Source organism: Branchiostoma belcheri, unplaced genomic scaffold (assembly GCF_001625305.1).
Source record: "Branchiostoma belcheri isolate BF01 breed outbred unplaced genomic scaffold, Haploidv18h27 scaffold4, whole genome shotgun sequence".
In the NCBI taxonomy this organism is placed as follows: domain Eukaryota; kingdom Metazoa; phylum Chordata; class Leptocardii; order Amphioxiformes; family Branchiostomatidae; genus Branchiostoma; species Branchiostoma belcheri.
In genome coordinates, this window is record NW_017804020.1 from 7466878 (window position 1) to 7474137 (window position 7260).

A 7260-nucleotide genomic window follows, 5' to 3' on the forward strand; every position below is an offset into this window, starting at 1 on the left:
CGATAACGGGTTCCGGACCGGGCCGTACCGTAAAGTACAGCCCGGTCCGGAACCCGTTATCGAACGTTATCGCGGCCCGGGTATGATATAAAAAGGTATATTTGCGTCTAGTCTTCGTTGCTACTGATATACTGATTATATCATAGAACTTTATTGACACAACAAAGTACTTTTAAAGTACTTGTAAGATCTTTATACATGAATAGCATACATCCTCCTTTATTTGAACGTGCAAATAAACAGTTGTCAAATAAAGTTCATGTTGAAATCTATATGGTCAAAAATGCTGAAGCTGAACAAATTACTGAGCACACAGAACATGGTATACCAAACAATGCATTCTGAAGGTGCTTATATATTAACGTTTCTTTAACGTTTTCGGCACCTATGTCTTGGTTTGGGAACCAGAATCCTCTTAAATAGAGAGTACAACAGTTATTGAATAAAAATGTGTTAGGAAATGACGTACTCCTCTGAGGATGCATGTGCATACACATATGACGTTCTTACCCCGCGCCCGGTAATCAACTCAGGATATCAGTCTGGCTGTTTTCAATAGCCTCCACCAAGACTTCCTCCTTTTGGTGGTCTGGATCTAGTCTCCACCAGACTTCTTTTGCGGGGTGAATAAATCGTAGAAATCGACCTAAAAAGGGTATTAATTGGCCAGAGAAGGTAGCCGGCCAGAGAAGCTCCATTTCCCCGCCATTTGTGGACTTCAAAGAGGATACCGAGATCTCACAGACTTCTTGGCGGGGAAATGGAACTTCTCTGGCCGACTACCTTCTCAACCCTTTTTAGGCCGACTTCTACGATTTATTCACCCCGCAAAAGAAGTCTGGTGGAGACTAGTCTGGATCGTAGAATTCGGCAAAGAACTCATCCCTGAATTTCTTCCAGTTTGAGCGTTTGTATAGGAGGATGTTACGTGACTTTTGTAACAATAACCTTTTTGCTCTATGTTAGCTTACCTAAACATTCAAGCAAGCACGATTCGGATACTGGATTCTGCTCTCGGAGGAGTGTATTTATTCACAGTTTAACACAATAATAAACAACCACAGCATTGTAACGACAAGATATCCAACCTTTCTTCTACAGTTCCTGACAACTAACAAGAGCCTCAGTTACATTAACAATAGGACATTGCGTTGTGTACTTTTTTATAGACAAATGACTAAGGAGTTACTTGTTCAGTTGGAACGGACACAGGACACTCGGAAGTAACTCCGACTAGACTCTCTCGTAATCACTGACGACACACGACTCACTACTGACTCGCTTTCTCCTGTTCTGCCTTTTAAGCTATCCTAATTATGCGCATAACTGACTCTGACCTTGATTGGTAGACAATACGGCAGCCCACATGTAAGTGTTAACTGGACTTGTCTACACCTCTTTGTGGTGTATATTAATACTGGCAGACAGGCAAGGTGTTTACAGAAGTACAAAGCTGTTGATATACATAATGCATTTTGGCACATAATATATTTTGACATCTGTACAAGAAACCGAAGGTGCTAAACAGCAGAGAGTGACAACATTTTACATAATACATAAAACTATGCCTTTGATCTACCTACTCTAAAACTACCATCTTACACTTTGCTCTGTGCTTTTGAGGGCGCAGGTCTGCTTCCACAAGGGTTGGTGGAAAAAGGAGTCCAGTCCGATTGGCGGAAAAAGCAGTCCAGTCCGATTTGGGGGTGGAAAAAAACCCGGACTGCTTTTTCCACCCCCAAATCGGACTGGACTGCTTTTTCCGGCAATCGGACTGGACTCCTTTTTCCACCAACCCCTTTCACGGGTTCAAACACACTTAAAAGGTCATGATCACCAATGGACGGTAGGGTGCGTACTGAGTTTACACAGTTTTCATTAGACATAAGGACTAAACTGAGTATTTTCGTGTCTTGTATGTTTATTTTTGACATGTTATAGTCGCACAGCATATCTACAAACTGTCTATGCAGGCCTGGGTGTGCACATGATGGCTTTAGAACCGGACGTTAATTTCCCCGACGATCCACACATGCTTGTTTTTCTGGTTGCAGATTTTAGCCATTGATTGCTCTAGGTTCACTAGGCTGGTGGTATCACCAACATGTGGCGTATGATAGGCACATATGTACATTGGTGTTTCACCTACGAGTTGGAGTTTAACCCAGACCACTCTGTCTCTTACGAAGGCCCACAACGACACTTCCACACACCTCTTCCACAGCCCTTCCACAGCGCGCTGCCAAGGATATACCTTCCATAGCGCTATGGAATGTACATGTATATTCCTTGGCAGCGCGCTGTGAAAGGTCCGCGGAAGAGCGCTATGGAAGGTATATCCCTTGGCAGCGCGCTGTGGAAGGGCTGTGGAAGAGGTGTGTGGAAGTGTCGTTGTGGGCCTTCGTAGTCTCTAGTTGAGGTTCTTCAGTACAAATGAAATCATTGGATATTGAAATGAGGACAGTAATCTCCAATCAGATGCAATATTATAGGTGGCCGCAAAAGACAGTTTCAAGTTTGCCAGACTGTATCCATTTGCCACCCAACGGTGGATGGCACCTACTGGGGTTTTCAAAAGGTAAAGTGGGAACTTAAAACAAAAGTTAAGCACAAAATTACAGTGAAAGGAAAAAATTGTTGGGAGGAGAAACGGAGGGGTGCGTGCGGCCGGTTGGGCATGCGTAGCAGAGTTAGTACCTCATTGTTAGCATAATCATAGTAAAATCATGATATTCAAAATCTACTTGCCATTGTTGCTCTGAAGGTGTACATCTATTAGTTTGCTTCCACACAAAGTTTTTTTTTTTTCATGTGAAAGGTTCTTAATCAGGCTATATGCAGTTCAGTCTATTTCCACAACTGTTGGCTGGAGTCCCGCTGTGTCTCTTGAAGGTTTGGAGGGTTCTGACGTCCTGAAGTACGTATGGATTTGACGGTGACGGTTTTTCACGGCAGACTGTTCATCTGGAGCCAGACGTGGTGTGTTTTGTCCCTCTCCATGTGCAGGGCCTTCCTGACGGTTTCCTACCGCAGACTGTTCATCTGGAGCCAGACCCGGTGCGTTTTGTCCCTCTCCATGTGCAGGGCCTTCCTGACGGGGACTTCTCACTGCAGACTGTTCATCTGGAGACAGACGCTGTGTGTTTTGTCCCTCTCCATGTACAGGGCCTTCCTGACAGGGACTTTTCACTGTAGACTGTTCATCTGGAGCCAGACGTGGTGTGTTTTGTCCCCTTCCACGTGCAGAAACTTCCTGTAGACTTGGGACGTCTCCTGTTCCAGCCTGGTCTTCCTGTGGGTCCGCACGGTTCCTCCGTATCACGGTGACAAGTGTCTGATGGACGCCCGTCAGTTTTTGCCAGATTGCACTCTTCAAGTCCGGCGTGCGGATGAGTGTTGCTATGGGGTTAATGAGTGAGTTCAGACATATCCCCGAAAACACTCCGTTGTTAGGGCAGAAATCCGGGAGAACTCTACAGAATGCAAAGAACAGGAGGGGCAACAGCCAGCAGGCAAATGCCACCACTACATGAATCATCACAGTCCTAGCCTTGTACACCCTTTCTTCATATTTTCTATGAGCCTCCTCTTGCGCAGCGTTGTTTTGCCCAGGACCATTTACTCCTGGTGCCTGGTGTCCCCCTGTAGCTGCCTGTTCAAGCCTTCTCTTTTCTCGTTGTCTGATTGCTACATACACTCTGATATTTGTGAACAGCATGACGACGCACAGCAAGAGCGCTATGGAGGAACAAGTGACAACAAAGGCCAGGGGGTACCAGGAAATGCAGATCCCGGTTGTGAGGGTTTCCAAATGGACACAATTCCAGCCCATACAGGGTGAGAAGGCAAGCAAGGAGAACACAATCCATGAAACAGTTATAGTTACACCTGCGCGCAGTTTAGCACTGTCAGTGTGGATGTGGAAGAATAAAGGATGCATTACAGCAATATAGGTGTTAATAGAGAGCACGGCTAGAGCTGATGCCGAGGTTATCTGACTAGATATGATTATGCTGGCATAAGTCAACCTGAAGTCGTACATTGCACCGTGTCCGGCATGGCCGACTATGCGGTACAGAAATCCGATCCCTGCGAACACATCTGTGATGGCCAGATTTGCCAGGTAGATGTAGATGGGTCTGTGGAGTTGTTTGGTTCCAATAATTCCCAGGAGCACGACAGCATTACTGATGATGATGAGAAGTCCCATCAGCCAGAAAACAACTTCAGTTCCTGTTGCCAATTCCACGAGGTCCTGGTCCATGGAGCAGGCTTCGTGGACTTGTTCGAGGGACACATTGTTCTGTAAATGCCACTTGTAGCAGGACACTAAGTTTCTGAACTCACCAGCAGATGTCTCAGTGGGCATCCGTGGGTCGGAGACGTTGTTAAACATGCTGGAGGTTATTACAGTCTTTTACAGCCTGGGGCAGCGGGTTCGAAGGTTCCCAAGCAGTGGACGGCTCTGCTGTAGTTTGTGGACGGTTGTGGACGGCTCTGCTGTAGTTTGTGGACGGCTCTGCTGTAGTTTGTGGACGGCTCTGCTGTAGTTTGTGGACGGCTCTGCTGTAGTTTGTGGACGTCTCTGCTGTAGTTTGTGGACGGCTCGGCTGTAGTTTGTGGACTGCTCGGCTGTTGTTTGTGGACGACTCTGTTGTAGTTTGTGTACGGCTTTACCGTAGTTTGTGGACGGCTATGCTGTAGTTTGTGGACGGCTCTGCTGTAGCTTGTGGACGGCTCTGCTGTAGCTTCTGGACGGCTCTGTTGTATCTTGTGGACGGCCCTGCTGTAGTTTGTGGACGGCTCGGCTGTAGTTTGTGGACGGCTCGGCTGTTTTTTGTGGACGGCTCTGCTGTAGCTTGTGGGCGGCTTTGTTGTAGTTTCTGGACGGTTCTGCTGTAGTTTGTGGACCGCTCTTCTGTAGTTTGTGGACGGCTCTGCTGTAGTTTGTGGACGGCTCTGCTGTAGTTTGTGGACGGCTCTTTAATAGTTTCTGGACAGCTCTGCTGTAGTTTGCGGACAGCGCTGTTGTGGTTTGTGGACGGCTCGGATGTAGTTTGTGAACGGCTCCGCTGTAGTTTGTGGACGGCTCTGCTGTAGTTTGTGGACGGCTCTTTAATAGTTTCTGGACAGCTCTGCTGTAGTTTGCGGACAGCGCTGTTGTAGTTTGTGGACGGCTCGGCTGTAGTTTGTGAACGGCTCTGCTGTAGTTTGTGTACGGCTCTGCTGTAGTTTGTGGACGGCTCTGTCGTAGTTTGTGGACGGCTCTGCTGTAGCTTGTGGACGGCTCTGCCGTAGCTTGTGGACGGCTCTGTTGTAGTGTGTGGACGGCTCTGCTGTAGTTTGTGGACGGCTCTGCTGTAGTTAGTGGACGGCTCTGCTGTAGTTTGTGGACGGCTCTGTTGTAGTTTGTGGACGGCTCGGCTTTACCGGTAGCTTCTTTGCAATGATGAAGCTGCACCTGCGACGGGTCTGATTCTGCGGGAAACTGCAGAACATCACGACCGCGCTTGCTCAGAGGGACTTACGTAGGCAGTTTCCATGGGCATCACCGTGGGCTGTTACCATGGGCAACACTGCGTTTTGAAGCCTCTGGACAAACAATCCTTGGCTGATTACAGGCATTATGTGATGCATGAAACCTCTTCATTTCCGACCCCACCTTTCGTTAGAAATATTCCTTAATTGCAGGCCTTGTTTGCAGGGGCATTGTTGGGTGATTCTGAAATTACATTCTGTAGACATCCCCATTGACAAAACATCTAATGTGGGTGCTCGACTCGGAACCAAAAGGATTCGAGTCCTGACATGCCACTGATCATGTGGCCGTGGCCGGGAAATGCACTTTTTATGACTTTCCTCACGTCGCCCAGGTGAAAATGAGTATTGTATTGTCCCCTGTGTTGGTGGCGGCATTATTATAAGTTTAAAAAAACTTGAGTTTGCCGTCACAATGTCTTGTCGTCTTGTGATTACATGTTGGAATATAAAAAAATAGAGTTCCACCACCACATACCTTCATCAAATGATATTAATCTTCATGACTGAAATTAATCTTTATGATTAAAGATTATATATCATTCCCCCAGATTATGCAAATGAATTATATCAATTGATCATATTCTCCACCAAATGACAGTCTTATCTTAACAAAAAAGGGCATTCTAGCATTACTTCATAAATTATGCAAATGAGTTCTTATCTAAATAACTTTAATTTTTAATGATGTTCACCTTCACTTAACTTTCAAACACTTAAGTATGAAATTCCAGGCAGTTACCATTGCTTAATTGCAACAGTTTCTCATAAATTATGTAGATTAATTCTTAATTTACATAATCAATATCTGTCTATATTTCTTTTGTTCTCAGTTACATATAAATCAGTGACCTTTTGAAATCGGATCTTTCTCTATATATGATGATATTGTATCCTAACGGTTTGCAACTTTCTGCCTCACCCCAACGAATCCTCGGGTCCACAAAATCCTCCTACCAAACAACGTCCTCATATTGGAGAACGTGGCGCACCTGGACGAGATGCCCCCTACCGGTTCCACCGTGTACGCCATACCCATAAAGATCGGCCAGGACGTGGACGGCAGAACCAGCGGAGCGGGGCCGACAACGCCAAACCTGGTCGTCATGTTGTCCGCAATTATTCTATTCATCTTGGCTTTGATGTAAAATGGCGCTCACTTGAGTAACGTTGGTTTTCATGTTTCGTCTAAAATGAACATGATACTAGTACAGATGTTTTTTAAGATTGTATTTTTTAAGCTTTCATTTTCGTACCACTGCAATTTACGTTAATTCATTTTCTATTCTATACAAAATATATCCGTTACATCGATATCAAACCACATGTACATGTATGTTCCGCATTCATCATTTACAGACTGTATACATCACATGTAGTACTTAGTAAGCAGTATTAATTACCTTCGTCAGAAGGTCATGTGTTTAGATACACCATACATAGGGGTTGCTTATTTTGTAATCAGTAATAACCTGTATTTGTGGTACATGTATCTTTATGATATTTGGATAAGGTTGAAAAACGGAAGGTCAATGTCAATTTTGGGAATTCTTGCGGTTTTCAAAGGTACTGTAGCGGGGTGCATGGTTATGATATCTCGTGCTGTGGACATGCTATGGTCTTGATTTTTGAGTAGGGCATAGATGTTTGGGCAGTAAATATCTGGCAAACAGCAAAATAAAAGCAAATAAGAGCAAATATTTACAGCGGCACATTTCTAAC

The 7260-nt window shown here is 45.2% G+C and overlaps 1 pseudogene; it reads right to left on the reverse strand.

Moving 5' to 3' along the window:
* Positions 1-2946: 2946 nt before the first annotated feature.
* LOC109476981 lies at positions 2947-6646 on the reverse strand (annotated as a pseudogene).
* Positions 6647-7260: the final 614 nt, after the last annotated feature.